This window comes from Cupressus sempervirens, chromosome 2 (assembly GCF_028749045.1).
Source record: "Cupressus sempervirens isolate cs-2001-9-10 chromosome 2, ASM2874904v1, whole genome shotgun sequence".
In the NCBI taxonomy this organism is placed as follows: Eukaryota; Viridiplantae; Streptophyta; class Pinopsida; order Cupressales; family Cupressaceae; genus Cupressus; species Cupressus sempervirens.
Window position 1 is genome coordinate 717,910,557 of NC_143119.1, and position 14,058 is coordinate 717,924,614.

The following is a 14,058-nucleotide window of genomic DNA, read 5'->3' on the forward strand; positions in this document are numbered from 1 at the left end:
ATGCAATGTGAGGATGCATTTTTTGAAGCTTCTATTTGACTGGTTTGATGCCTAGTGCTATGGACAAGTGATGCATGATAAGATCAAGATCTAGTCTTGGCATGCCAAAGTATGTCCAAGTGAAATTTATTTTCTTTTCTTTGTAAAAGGCAATGAATTCTTCATTCTCTTCAGGTGATAGTGACTATGCCAAATATATCATATGAGGATGTCCTTCTGTGCCCAAGTTAATTGGCTACATTGGTTCTATCAAAACTGATGATCTTTCTTGAAAGTGACTAGGAAGTACATCAAATATCTCATCCACGGGTGCCTTAGAGAGGCTTTCACCCTTGGATACATCTTTTGTTTTTACTTTTTTGGGTTTCGATACTGCCACAATGTGGTTTTCACCATCAAACCTTTTGCATTTTTTCTTTTTAATTATAGGACTGAGATATTTGATGTCAGCCTCAATCATGTTGACACTCTGCTCATTGGTGGAAGATGTTACAAGTTTGATAGCGTTTAGGTAATAGCTAAGAGCATAGTCATTCTGGAATGTGGGGACTTCACTAGATGCATTGGGGTTCCAGTCTGTAAGCTCAAGATGTGTGAGTGAGAGAGTAGTACCTAGTTCAATTGCATTCACAGTATAGTCATTAAGTGCTTGGACCAGCAATTAGAGACCTATGGTGACCTCGTCCATAGGTGTATTCAAATGCTTCAGAGTATGAATGTCAATAATTGATGACTCTAGGACACTAGTTGGATCTGACCCATGTGACCTAACCCTAGATGTTTTACCCACTTTGATTTGGTTTTCAGAGACATGCACTTGGTCAATGTCTTTATCAGTAGTCACTTCTGAAAGAGAGTCAAACTCATATTCCTTAGAATCAGTGCTACATGGCGAGAGATTATAGAACTCCCCAACAGTGATAAGGACATAGTCACCTTCATCCTCTGGGTTCTTACACAAATACTCAACACGGCATGACTGACTAGATTCTCCCTTTTCTGAATGATATTTGAGTTGCTTAGTATTGTCCTCAAAAGAGTCACAAGTATCATCCACAGTGCTAACACGTGGCACAAAGTCATCTAGCTCAGGAAGAATTTAGCGAGATCATAAGGGATAGGATGAGGATAGGAATCCTCATCATCAGATTCTTCCTCTTGAGTATCAGGCTCAGCTTGTGACTCATTTCTAGATGAACTCTCAGGTGTTGGTATGAATTTATGTGGTCCCAAATGAAAAGGAACCTTCTTAAATCCCAGGCCAGTTGTGTCACATTTTCTTCAAGCTCTTGCTTTGATAGGATAAATTAGGCCATTGTTATTGCACCCAATAGGGCCAGTTCCCTTGTAACCAAAATGCTTCATAATCCTAAGACCAGGCCTATATTTCTTAGGAGTGATTTCTCGAGCTTTCTTTATTAGGTCCACTAGAGCCTCTTCTTTGTAAAGCCATGCAACAATGGCTCTGTTTTCACTTTCATCTTCTAAGGGAACTGTAGCCTTGACAAAAGCAACATTATACTTGGTCTAAGGTGTCAGCATGAATGACTTCCTTGCCTCTAAGGGTCTCCCATAATGTTGAGGAGACTTTGGGAGAGATGTTAATGATAGCACTGGTTCAATGTGATACTCTCCCATGCTAGTTTCTTTCAGTTTGAATGACTGCTCAATTTTTTTCAACTTATTGTCATGATAATTAGTGGACTCATGGTTAGCAAGGATGAAATTTTTAGCAGCCTTGAGCATATTGCAGGTATAGCTAGTAGTAGTAGGAATGGTAACTTCGAAACCATGAAATGTGAACTTGATGCATTGGTGGTATGTGGATGGCACATCTCGTATCTAATGTATCCATGATCATCCTAATAATATTTTGTAAGCCAAGAGAATGTCAACCACTTGACAGGTGACATCCCTTTCTACAAGACTGGCGCGAATGGGTAAAACTACAAGACCTAAAGACTTTCATTCCACTTTTTCATATGCTTTGATAGTGATCTTTTGTCGAGGATCAATAGAGTCCTCAGAATAATTCAATTGTCTAAGTAGAGTAGCAGAGACAATATTTAGGCCAGCACCATTATTGATGAGTACTCGACGAACATGTGTCTAATGGATCATAACCTTGATATGTAGCAGTTGATTGTGTGGGTGACTCAGTGAGTTATCATCCTCCTTGGGGAAGGTCATGAGATAAGGCAAGGTCAGGTGACCTATCATGGATTGAAATTGCTTAAGATCAAGATCTTGAGGAACATTTGCCTCCACGAGGGCTTTGTCCAAAATTTTCCTATGAGCAGGCGAGATTTTAAGTAGCTCAAAGATGGAAATCTAAGCATTAGTTCATTTCAATTGATTGAGAACACTATAACTAGTTGTTGTCAAGTTTGTTGTGGGTTTTGCACCTTTTCCAAATGGACCAGCAAGGGCTTTGTCTTTGTTTTGTTCAAGATCTAAAGTAGGAGCCGCAGGGCCTTTAAGCACCAACTTGGTGCAAGAACATGTGACAGCATTAGCACAGTGTTGCAAGGGTGTATTATCCATTGTGTTGAGAGTAGGGCCCCTTAAGACAAATAGTGTCTTGGATTTGTCATCATCTTGTTTGCCCTTAATGGTAATAACATTGCAGTATTCAGAATCCATAGGTTCAACCATGTGAATGACATTGTCATCATTGGAATATGTAAAGTTGACCTTGTTATAGGGTTGTGGTTTTGAAGTCTCTCCTTTTTCATAAGCTAGGAAAGGTTCTTTGAATGCCTTGTGATTCAAGTTTTTTTTATGTCCATCTACCACAAGATCACCAGCATCAATCATGTCCTAGACTTTATGGTGCAAGTTTATGTAGTTGCTAGTTTTCTGTCCCTTATTTTGGTGATACTCATAGAATGAGGTTTCATTCCACCATGGTGGACGTGGTTATGGATCATAGGGATGAGGATTATCCATTGGTGAAATAAGCTTATGTTGTAGCAATGTTTTTCAAACTACGTCCAAAGGTTCTTCCAAGGGTGTACACTCTCGCTTAAGGCATGTGGCCCAAGAATTTCTCAATTTGTTCTCAAATGTTTTGTTGTCAGGAGGAGGTTTCTCAGCATTTTTGGCCACTTTGAGGCCATCTGTGAGATTAAATGCCGCTTTAGCAGGTTTAGGTGTGACATTGTCAATGACTCCATCATGTATAATTTCTTGGTTCTTGTTGACATGTTTGGTTTTATCCCTATTAGAAGTGGAACCTTGTTTTATGTCCCTCTGAAGAGTAAGTTCACCTTTCTTGACCATAAATTCCTCAATACGGATAGCCTGTGTGATCATGTCTTCAAAGGTACGTGGGCCTTGAAGTTGGACTTTATATGTGAAATTAGGTAGGAGGTTATCAGTGAAAATGTCAAGCTTCTCCGTTTCTAGAATTTTGTGGGAATACTTAGTGTATAGTTGTCTCCACCATTGGAGGAATGTGAGAAAAGGTTCTCCAACTTTCTGTTTAAGGTTGCATCGATCTTGAATATTGACAGGGTGTTGTATGTTATGAGAATTCTGCTGAACAAATTGATTAGCAATTTCATCAAACATCTTGATACCAGGAGGTAAATGTGAGAACCACTCCAAAGCCTAACCACCTAGGCTTCTAGGGAATAAATGCTTGAGGTATGTTTGGTTGTGTATAAACTCCATAAAAAAAGCACCAAATTCCTGCAAGTGATCTTGGGGATTTCTAGTACCAAAGTACTTGTCATACTTGGGTAGCTCTATGCCTCGTGGGAAAGGTGGCATGCTTATGCTTTTGTCAAATGGAAATGGACAAAGAGCGTCCAATGTGTATGTCTTTGTCGGTTTCTCCTTCTCATGCATCATCTGAGCCAGTTGATCTTGCATAATTTTCAATTCTTTTTGGAGTTTAGAAGTCTCAGTTTCTTCTTCAGGTTTGATAATGGTTTCCACATTGAAATGAGAGGGTAGCTTAGCTCCCTCTTGGGAAAGTTTGAGAAAGTACTTTTATTTTTCTTTGTTGAGTAGGATTCCCATGAATTTTTGAAAGTTTTTGTCTCTTTAACATTTTTCTATGTGTTAAGGGAGTATTTCCACCTCTTCTTGTTCCTCATCAGTGTCATAGTCTTTCTCTTTCTCTTTGTCATTCCTAGGCGGTTCTTGATGTCTACTCTGGCTACCATGTTCAAGTTCATGATTTGTAGGAACGTGTTCAATTTTAATGTGTTGTTTTTCAAAAGGCCCTCTGAAAAAGGAATCAAACATCATGTTTGGTGATACAGGACCTCTACCTATCTCAATGTCCTCTTGATACAAAGGATTCTTAATTTTTTGCAAGTTTATGGAAAATGTTTGCCGAATTCGAGGTGACCCGGCAGGTGAGGGAGATCGTGAAGATGCCTCACTAGCCGAACTAGATATAGATTGTGTAATCAAAGGTAAGTGACCTCTACCATGATTATGACCCCTAGCACAACCACATCTAAGGTTATGGGGATAAAACATGTTTCCACTCCTTGTCGCTACAGTCATAGATGAGGGCAAAGAGAAAAAATCTAGACAAGTACTACACTAAGACTGAGTCTCAATAGGGTAGGACAAGAATGCCATATACTAAGGCACGAACAGTCTAATTTGAAGGCTAGAAAAGCCAAAGGTTATGACTATCATAACACAGAGTATGAAAAGCATTTAAGAGATGAAGACAAAAGATAACTCAAGAGACGACACCAGCCAAAGTATGAGACACAAGTATTTAGCTAAACAAAGTGTCGCTATTTCAGGACTATTTTTAGACAAAAAAGGATAACTCAATGCAGGAAACTGATTGGACTAAGATTGTAGATTGGTCAAACTGACTGATTTGATAGTTTTAGAGTAGGAATTTGTGCAAAGATTCTCTCCAAGTTAGGCAAAGAAGTTCACCAGGTCGTGCGAAGACTCATGACAGTGGTTTAATTTCACGTGATAAAGCTTTACAAGTTACATGAACACTCATGATAGTGGTTTAATTTTGTGTGAGTATACGCAAGATCTTGTGCGAAGACTTGAATGAGCTCACGTGAAAAGATGAATTCTCATGCAAAAAAGTACAAGTTTACACAAAAATTAGGACCAGATTAACAACAATGTTGGATTTATAAGAGATTTTTAGACTATTCGGATAGATTGGGTAGATTTACTAGACAAATTTGATTGGACAAATAGTGAAGTTCACTCGATAGGACATTTGGACAATGTTTAGGATTCAATTTAGGCAATGTGTTTAAACAAGATAGTGGGAAGCAAATAGTAGTCAAAAATAGTCTTGTCGAGGGCAAAGCAACTCAACAAAATAGGGGAGTCTTGACCTTTGTTTGTTGTGGACAGTTTTGGACTTGTTTATGACTCAACAAAAAACATGCTTTTATCCTTAAAAAAAAAAATTGGTAGAGAAGGAAAAACCTTTGTCCCACATCTTATGCCCATGCATGTACCTCACACAGTCGTGTCACACCCTAAAGGGTGCCCATGTTTTTGGTATATTCAAAGGACTCAATAGTATAAGCTAAATGAGCACCCTTGTGGCAGGGGATGAGTGCATATACCACCTTCAAACATCCAATAGAATGCCTATGGTGAGTTCTACAGGAGAGATTCTTCCCCCTCCTTGCACAAAGATTATGCCTCCTTTCGAAGGTGAACTGGGTGGCTTCTAACTAAAAGATTTTTACTTGGCTTCCATTCATATTAATTCCTAGTGGCTCTGCAAGCAAAGTTGAGGCCAGCAGCCCACCCCAGCATCTAAAAGTGCACACTACTTGCTTAGCAAGCCAGGGGATGGCACTAACTAGTACACAGATAGAGCTTCCCCTTGATATGTGATATCAAGAATTAAGGGGAAGAAATTAATCTAGCTTTGAAGTCTTTCGCTCTACAAAGCATCTTGATTATAGTGAGTTGGAATCTCTGACGAAAGGAGTGTGCTCACTTGGGTCATTCCTAGAGGTTGGATCACTCTAATAGGCCCTCTAAAGGATTGACTCAGACTGGTGGTTTGATCATAAGGGTCAAAGTTTCTAATTTCCCTCAAGGGGAAAGAGCATACTCCTCTACCTTACTTTCTCACCCAAACATGCAAAATAAGTTAATCACTGACTTAGTTTAATCAATCCCACCTTGGCTTATTCCAAGACTTTGATTCCTTAAAAGGAAATCATCATCCCTTCATTAAAGGCTTCATTTGGGAGAACCACTAAGTTGCTTGCATCCCTTAGAATGTCATCTTTTAGAAGCATCTAGGTTTTTGATTCAGCCTTGGTCATGACCTCCAAGTGGTGAAGAGCATAATCCCCTATTCTTTTGTCTTGCACCCTAAGAAGTTCACAAGCCCTATTTAATCTAGTTTGAAAAGAAAGAAAATAAGACACGTTGTTTTGTGGGTTTGAAAATTGGTCTTTGACAAACATATCTTTGACAGTGTCCTGCAAGAAAACTGTTAGTCCATGTTTGAGTGGGTTGTATGAGGAATCTTCAACAAATCATCCTGCAGACAGTAGTTAAGCTGCAAAAAATCAGAGAAACAGAGCAACACAAATTCCAAGAAAAGTATGTTAAGAAGATTGAATAAATTGAGAAATAAAAATTCTTGAAACAAAATCTGTTGTTACAAGATCTTGCACAAAATTTCTAGCAAAGCCATGTGAAATCTTTTTACGGCCCGTGCAAAGAAACAAGGTGCCATGTGAAAGTTTGTGTGCTCAGGCGCTTTCTCGCGCAAACTGAAAAGAATCTTCGTATGAAGATTCAGAATCCTTGCATGAAGATTTCTAAACCTGCACAGAACTGTATGGAACTGTACGCACAAAGAGCTTGAAAACTTATTTAAAATGTGGAGAAAAGGCATGAGAAATTGATTTTCTTAGCCCCACAGTGGGCGCTAGAAATGTATGTGTGCCCCTCTATTAACACACACACTTCAACATGGTCATTGTATGCAGATTCATCCTGGAATGAACATGAGATTGTTTACCCAAGATTTTCCCTGCAAGCTAACCTATTGCCTCCTATCTAAAGGGATTTTGCCTATTAATATCCTTAGAATCAAGGTGCAGGCAACCAGACCCTCTAAGAATGGAGGATTTGATATGCAACTAATCTATGTAAGAATGCAAAGTAATCTATGATGAGATATGCATTTAATCTAAGAACAAGTGAAGGAAACTAGATTAAACATATGCATATTATACTAAATGAAATTAAACTAAGGATGCAAATATATGCAAAATATGAGAAAATGTGAGCAAATGTGAGTATGAATTTCAACAGCACTTTGATAGCAATTCAATTCATCCTCTTAAAATGAACAAATGAGGGTCTCTTAAATAGATTTTTCTGGAATCCATCAATGGTTGAGATCAATTTCAATCAACAGTCAGGATTGAAGATGAGATTTAGTTAAGGTGGAAGATTCCCAAATTAAAGGGAGTTAACTAACTCATATTTGAGTGTAAGAGTCAGTCAGCTCAGATAGACTTTAGTGTGAAAGCAAGTGATCTGGATCACTTCTAATTTGATCAGCAGTGAACTGAGAATTCCCATTTTTGAACTAAAGAGAAGAAATAGAAAGAATACTTATTTAATAAAATGAGATATGCTCTCATAAATACCTTTTCCATTTAATTAATTAGAGACACTTTTCTTATTTAATTAAATAACTTCATTTAATTAATTAGGAATGGCTTCCTATTTAATTAAATGACTTTTCTTAATTAATTAGAAATAGCTTTTCTATTTAATTAAATAATGTTATTTAATTAATCAAAATAGGCATATTTATTAAATTAAATAAATTTAATTCCATAGTACATTAGCCTTAGGTGATGATTTAATTTAATTAAAGTATAAATACTTAATAATTAAATTAAATATTAATCAATAGGTTTAATGTGACTAATATGAGTCAATACTATAGGAATTAAATAAAGAGTCTGACTAATGCAGATTAAGGTTTTAAGCATTTGACAATTAAGTCAAGTAGCTAGTAGCAGAATGAGAATTGTCTATTAGAATAGTTCTTAGAATTGATATAAATAGACTAGAATTGGTATAATGGCAATGAGCCAATTTTGGGGTATTACAGAAAGATTGTGTGAGTTTGTATATAGATTACCCTAATCAACTATACTAAGGAGCATTATGTAATCATGTTTTCTATGGGAAAAAATTCTCTCCTTTCTATCCCTTCATTTTATCTATGCAAATTTATTTATTTTAACAACTTTTAATGGTAGCTATTGTGTGTTTATTTTGGGGCACTCAAATTTGATGTTAGATTTTTGCAAATATGTTTTGGTAATTAAAGATACTAATCATAGTGTTGTGAAATTGTTCTTTTTAACACTTCTAAATTATTATTTTTTATGTTTATTGAATTTCATGTATCTATTCTTGATAATCAAAAAGGAAATCTTGTCATATCTTCTTTGCAATAACCTTAGCATGATTACTTCCTCTTTATTTTCCTACAATTATCAAATTCTTTATCAATATTGAGTATGAATTGCAAAAGTTTCATGTTGGAGTTTCTTTTGTAGGATTATAGTATTGTTTTTATAGCTTATCTTGCTTGAGAGTATATATTTTTTCCTAGGCTAACTTGGAGGAGACGATGTTGATTTAAATCATAATGGTAGGTCAATTATGAAAAAAATTTCTCACATTTTTAATAATTTTGAAACATAATCATCTTGGAGGGAAAAAACCCACAGCTTTATACTAGTAAAAATGAAGTGTTCATATTTTGGTTGAAGAGCACCCTAGTGCGAACATGGAATATCATAGGTTTAGTTATTTTTTATTTTGATTTTAAATAAAGTAGAATTGGACAAATATGTTTTTCCATAAATAAAGAAAATAAAAATAAAATTATTTTCCTTTTTTTTGTCATTACTTTTTGTAGTCAGCATTTGCAGCAACCTTGAACCAATCTTCAGTTTTCATTGACATTTGAGTTGCTAAGGTTTAGAATCAAACTCTAGCTCAAATTACAACTATCTTCTCAGATTACGTAAGTTTATTAACGTATAAGGGCAGGGTCAAGCCCATTTTATCTTTCAAATATAAAGTTCAAAATATCTATCATTAATCATAGTAGATTGAAATGAATGATCAATATATTTCAATAAAATAATTTTAATTTATATTTTTAATGTAAGCACTTGGAGAAATAGTGATGTAGTGCAGCCCATGTTACTATTGAATAAAAAGGAAGAAAATGAAGTCATATTGATCAAATTAAAAAATAACTACATGGTGACCCTATCTCTATCCAATACTATACCTATGTAACAGAATACTTGAACAAGATATGTTGTGATGTGGAGTCTAATCAAAATTAAAGGATAATTTCTTGCACTTTATTCAACGTGGTTTCCCCCCAGATTATTACGATGGGGGTTTGGGGGTAGTACCACTAAGATGAGGTCAAGGACCAATGCCCCTTGTGAGGTCTTAAGGCAAAGCCCCAACTGTACTCCTTATCACAGTATAGGGTGAGGTCGATGGGCAATGCCCCCGTGGGGTTTTTTTGGAGAAGCACCCCTAAAGCCAAAAATGAATTTACTATTGTAAAAGGTGTTGGCTATTATTTTTCTATTGGCTTGTATAAAATGGTTTAGGGTTAGGGATTTCATAATGTATGATGATATGTAGCTTCTTGTAGCGGTATTGAGATTGTAGAATGTTAATCACTAGATAATAATAATATTGGACTTGTTGTTTGGTTGATGTAGCCTAGGGATTGGGTGAACCACTTTAAATCTTTGTGTCTTGTGTTCTTTTCTATGCGGTTTATTATTTTCTAATATTGGTTACATTTACATGTAATTTTTATTTCTATTTGTGGTTAATCTTGACAAGTTATTCATCATACTAGAAACGTGAGGCCATTAGGATGCAAGGCTTTGATAACTATTATGCATAATAGCATATTGTAGATGCAAACATGTTAGTTTGGATGATTTTATTTTAAACATATTTTGGACAAAATAATTCTACATTTCCCCTTGTTCTACACTTCCTCCCTGCTCCCTTATTGTAGGCAGGGACTTGAGCTATTCACACAAGCATTGTTTATTTATTTATTATAGTTTTATTTTAATAAAATCAAAATTATAACATAAAAATTGTAATACTTCATTTTTTTAAAAATATATATGTTCTTAATAGTTGAAATAAAGTAATTCTAAACAATACTATTAGAATTTTCTTTAGTAGGAATAGGAAGTTAACTAGAACTTCCCATTCTATACTTTATTCAAATTTTTGAATGATTTAGAGTAGTTTGCATGTGAATATGATAAGTAAATTTCAATGTTATATGTAAGGAGTAAAAATAAAATTCACTTCTCCAATTAAAGTTCAAAATTCTAACCATGGAGGTATAAGTGGCCAACTATTAATACATACAAGAGAACAACTTACAACTATCATTTTTTTGTTTGTTCAAAATTACTAATTCAAAGATTGAGAGAGCAAGAAGTTAATAGTAATTGGAATATGGGTAGGTGATCTTCCCTTACTCATGTAAAAGAAAGCAACAAGACGTACAACTAGACAATTAGATCAATCGTATTAGAGTGGGATGATTTGAGGGTCTTAGAGCATGATACATGATGTCACCACTTGTATGTACTCATAACTAACCCTCCTTAGTCCTGAAGAAAATTTTGTGTGCTCAAACTTATTGTGGGCGTGTAATCAAATAGAAATACATTACAGAATGATGAATTTCATATGAGTAAATGAATGAAGGAATTTTAATGATGATGTATTTAAAAAGAATAGGCTCAATTTAGGGAAAGGGGTTCTACCTCACAATTGCAGTAGCTACAAATGAAGTGAACCAATATCAAATTAAAGTGCTAATTGTGTGCCAATTTTGTGTTACACTGGTCTTGTGTTGCATTGCTTGATGAACAAGTTCATTCTTTTTCTTGTAAATGTACATTCTATTAGGATTAAAGAGACAAAAATGAAAATTACATGCAAATATAATCAATATTAGAAAATAATAGACCACATAGAAGAAACCACAAGGCACAAATATTTAACCAATAGAAAAATAGCTTTTGATAACTTTTACAATAATAAAAATCATTTGAGCTTTTAGAAATGCTACTCCCAATAACCACTATGGGAGCACTACCCCTTAACCCCACCCTATATCATGATAGAAAGTGCACTTGGGGCTCTGCCCCTAGAACCTGCAAGGGGTTTTGATATGTGAAGGCCAATAGTCATGGGTGTATTTCCCTCCAATCTTATGTCTCTTCATTTCATGAGACTTTTAACATGCAATATTATTAGAGCCTATTTATATGCTACTCCTACTCATTTGTAAATATCTTTTCATATTAATACAATACTCTACAATATGGACGTAGCCACATTTTTGGTGAACTAGGATAAAATTGGTGTCATTTATTTGTCTTCTTTAATTGTAAATTAATCTATTATTTTCTCTCACGCATTCAAACCTTTCAATAGGTATCAAAGCACAAGTTGTGTAAATTGCAAATCAGTGTTGAATTTCCAAAAAATTGGAGGATGCAAAAGTCAAGAAGTTTTTAGGCAAGATCTTCAGCCTATGGAAAGTGTAGATGTGTTCCTTGTTAGTTAAGAAAGCTTAGTTGCAATAGAAGGAAAGTCTAAGAGACCAGTTGCAATGTCGAATTAAGATTAGGAAAAGATTGATGAGAAGGTGATGGCATAAATTTTTCTCTCACAATTGCAAAATGTCTTATTCAATAGTTTGAACAAAAAGACAATGAAGGAATTTTAGGAAAAATTTCAAAGAATGTATCAAACAATGTCAACTATAAATAAAATCTTCATTATGAAGAAGCTCTAGAAGCTGAAAATGAAGGAAGGGAATGCCATTTCAAATCATATAAATGATTTGAACACTTTATTATGTCAATAAACCTTTGGTTGCTATGACTCGAGATAATGAAGCCAATGCCATCATCTTTTTGTGTTCCTCACCTAAAAGTTGAGATCCCATAGTTACAACAGTAAGCACCTCAAACTCCACAAAGACAAACCTAGTCTACAATGAAGTTGTTGCCACTTTACTAAGTGAAGACATGAGGAGTAACAAAGACTCCTCATCTAGTGATGCTCTCACCATGGTCAGCACCAAGAAAAGGGGAAGAAGTCATCATAGAGTAATAATCATTACAATCAAAGGAAATCTAGATCACTCAATCGATCAAAGTCAAGGGGTAGAAATGGAGAGTGTTGGTTTTCTGGTAAGCCTAGCCACTCAAAGAAAAAATTTCAGGCTTACAAGAAAGAACAAGAAAAAGTGAGGAATATTGAAGAAAATACAACCTACGATAAAGATGAAATTGTTTTAATTCTTTCTCCAAGCGACACAAAGTCAGATTCTTGGGTGATAGATTCTAGAGCCTCCTTTCATGCCACTTCATGTACGGATTGTTTCACAAATTACCTTCAAGGACAATTTAGAGAGGTATTTCTTGGAGACAACAAATCTTTTGAAATAGTTGGAAAAGGTAACAATTTTTTATAGATGGGAGATGAAGGTCAATGGTTGTTAAAGGATGTTCACCATGTTCCCAAATTAAGGTGAAATCTAATTTCTGTTAGTCATCTTTTTGCACAAGGATATCATTAATTCTTTCATCCAGATACTTAGAAAGTCACCAAGGGTTCAAGGATCATTTCCAAAGGAAATAAAGTTGGTAGTCTTTATCTCTTTGAAAAGCCTCCCAAAGTAGGCATTTTTTTATGACATTTGTGGGCAGTGATGTGACACGTTGGCATCAAATATTAGGCCACATGGGCAAGAAAGGTATTTTGATTATTCTCAAAAGAGATCAACTACCAGGTATCCAATCAACAAAGTTGGATTTTTGTGAACATTTCCTTTACGACAAGAAAAATTGAGTAAACATCTTGGAAGATGGCAATGACATAAATTCAAGACCATTGGAACTTATGCACTCAAACATTTTTAGTCCTACTTAGGTAAGTTCTTTAAGAGGTGCAAAACTTTTTTTTACCTTCCTTTATGATTGTACTATGAAAGTTTGGATATATATGATGGCCAATAAATCTAAAATATTTTCTAAATTCAAAGTTTTCAAAGATCTTGTTGAAAATTAAAGAGGTCACAAGATTAAATGCTTGCAAATAGGCAATGGAGTTGAGTTTTATTTGCTGGAGTTTGATAACTATTGTGCAAATAATGGCATTCAAAGGGTGAAAGTTGTTCCCTACACCCCTCAAGAAAATGGGGTAGTGGAAAGGCTTAATAGGACCATACTTGAGAAAGCTCAATGTATGCTTTCTAATACAAGTTTGGGAAAAGAATTATGGGCTGAAGCATGTAATACAACTGTGTATTTAATCAATAGAAGTCCTTCTTCAAAGTTGAACTTCATAATTTTGGAAGAGGAATGGTAAGGAAGAAGAGTTTCCTACTCTTGTCTTTGAGTCTTCAGTTGTCCAGCATTTTTCCATGTTCTTAAGGAGAAAAGAAGTAAGCTAGATCCCAAATCACAACCTTATATATTCGTTGGATATGGAGAAGATTAGTTTGGCTTCAACATTTGGAGTTTATTTGATCAAAGAATAATTAGGAATAGAGATTTAGTCTTTGATGAGAAGGTATTTCCTCAAACTAAAGATGATACTCCTTTTAAAGAACTCATTCCTCTAGTTGATATGTTGACAATGGTAGAAATTCACAGCATGGGCACTCTATTTAAAATTCAACACAAACATCACGATCTGGAAATTCACCTCACTCCTCTATGAGCTATGAATGATAAGTTTATATAGATAATCTGACTCAAACTGATACAGTGGATGGAATTTCTTCCTCACTACACAATGGTCTATCTCATGACTACACAAGTCATGATAGTCCCAATCTTGTGATGAATTACCAACATGATGGAGCTAATGGGCAAAACTTTCCTATGGAGACAGAAGATTTACAATCAACAAATCATGATATGCTAAATCTAAATTCTAACTTGGATGGACCCTATGCAATCA